The sequence below is a fragment of the Vigna unguiculata genome, unplaced genomic scaffold, assembly GCF_037176805.1.
Source record: "Vigna unguiculata cultivar grain cowpea cultivar isolate G323 ecotype 2 unplaced genomic scaffold, ASM3717680v1 ptg000078l, whole genome shotgun sequence".
In the NCBI taxonomy this organism is placed as follows: Eukaryota; Viridiplantae; Streptophyta; class Magnoliopsida; order Fabales; family Fabaceae; genus Vigna; species Vigna unguiculata.
In genome coordinates, this window is record NW_028196723.1 from 197,501 (window position 1) to 200,000 (window position 2,500).

A 2,500-nucleotide genomic window follows, 5' to 3' on the forward strand; every position below is an offset into this window, starting at 1 on the left:
CTAAGTTGCCCTCCTCGCAGTTTGGCCAAGTTCACTCTTTTCCAGCGTCATCCCCCCAAGTTGCCTTGGGCGCAGTTCGGCCTAGTTCACTCTTTTCCAGCATCATCCCCCCAAGTTGTCTTGTTCGCAGTTCGGCCTAGTTCACTCTTTTCCAGCGTCATCCCCCCAAGTTGCCTTGTTCGCAGTTCGGTCTAGTTCACTCTTTTCCAGCATCATCCCCCCAAGTTGCCTTGTTCGCAGTTTGGCCTAGTTCACTCTTTTCCAGTGTCATCCCCCCAAGTTGCCTTGTTCGCAGTTTGGCCTAGTTCACTCTTTTCCAGTGTCATCCCCCCAAGTTGTCGTTGCCAACAACCCAAGAGTCCATAGTATTCGGAGTTCTAGCGGGGCCTCCCCTTGCTTCCAACAACCCAAGAGTCCATAGTATTCGGAGTTCTAGCGGGGCCTCCCCTTGCTTCCAACAACCCAAGAGTCCGTAGTATTCGGAGTTCTAGCGGGACCTCCCCTTGCTTCCAACAACCCAAGAGTCCATAGTATTCGGAGTTCTAGCGGGGCCTCCCCTTGCTTCCAACAACCCAAGAGTCCGTAGTATTCGGAGTTCTAGCGGGGCCTCCCGTTGCTTCCAACAACCCAAGAGTCCATAGTATTCGGAGTTCTCGCGTGGCCTCCCATTGATTCAAACAACCCAAAAGTCCATCTTCTTCGCAGTTCAACATCGCCTCCCTCGTTTCCAACAGGCCCAAAGGTCGTCTTCTTCGCAGATCCACGAAGAGCTCATCACGATTTGCCACATTCCATTTCCCACGGGTTGTCAACAACACTTTCTCACACTTCCCGCAATCGAGTACGTGCATGACATGCCAAAGCACATCTTATTTGCCTTCCATCGCACTCAAGACGACGGGTTGTGGAAGAACGATATTGTTCACAACAAGTTCAAGGACAACGTCTCAATCAAGGGACACAACCGAATTATGTTGACTGGGTCGCTAAAGTAAACCCGAGTTCATATAATGCACCGCATCCAAAAGAACTAGCCACAACACGTGCATCACTGAGATGTTTCACTAGATGGAACACGTGCGTGACATTAGGATCCTCCAACACCTCTTCGTGATGGAAAGATAGAATTCGAAGCAACCACAGAAGTACCGTCTAGTGGGTAGGCAACACAGGGACTGATCAACCAATATCACCCAAGGCAACGGGTGAAAATGGAAGAGATGCATGCTTGACCGTTCGATACGCAAGGCATGGAGCCAGCCAGCAAGTGCATCTCGATTACAACTCACACACCCTCACGTTCGCAAGACACCACACCACAAGACGGTCCACCCCCCACCTACCATGGGCAAGCAAGCAAATGGAAACATCAAGTGACGCAGGGTCAAGCATCGCTAGGCATGAAAATAACTTTCCACAATATCCGAGGGACTAGCTGCCGAGCTAACCAACGATCAGTGACGACCGTGTGTTGGTATTAATAAAGCTCAACAACTATGAAGAGGCTAGTTGTGCCATGATAAACATGCTAACGCACGCACCACGTGAGGGGGGAGGCCTCATCAAGCTCCCTTTAAAACCTGCCAGTGTGGAGCTGGCCGGCTCAAGGAGCACTCCCCCCCTATAAGAGGTTAATATGCAAAAGGCAAAATTGTACAAGTAGATACACTTTTTTTGAGCAGACATAAGTCCATATCTCGGGCTATACTTCGAATTTTGATGCGATTTTTTGCAGTAATTCGTAGAATAATGGTATCTCCTTGCTCACCAAATTTCATAATTTTTCTCGAAGGGGAACTATTTTTTTTATTTTTTTTACTTACCGGGTATGTGTAAAATCGGGAAAAATAGAAAAGCACATGTAGACTTCGAATTTCGACCTCATTTTTTCCAGTCCACCACTAAACAATATCAGGAACCTCCCCACAAAATTTCATTCAGTTTGGCCAAGGTCTTAAATTTGACAAATTTTGGCACCAACCTATCTAGTCGCGGTGCACCGACCAACTTGGCCAAGTGCAAAATGCATCCAATTCAAAACTTTTGTGCACCAACACTTTTACAGTACTCATTTGGGGGCATTTGGAGGCCTTTCCAACCCTCACATCTCAAAAACCACGAATTTCATTTTTTCACAAATCTCCCCACCAAGCCATCTAGCTATGCCGTGGTGCACCGCCAACCTTGGCCATGTGCAAAACCCTCCGAACTCAAAACTTTCGTGCACCAAGAATTTCATGGTATTCATTTGGGGGCATTTGGAGGCCATTCCAACCCTCACATCTCAAAAACCACGAATTTCATTTTTTCACAAAACTCCCCACCAAGCCATTTAGCTATGCCGCGGTGCACCGCCAACCTTGGCCATGTGCAAAACCCTCCGAACTCAAAACTTTCGTGCACCAAGAATTTCATGGTATTCATTTGGGGACATTTGGAGGCCATTCCAACCCTCACATCTCAAAAACCACGAATTTCATTTTTTCACAAAACTCCACAC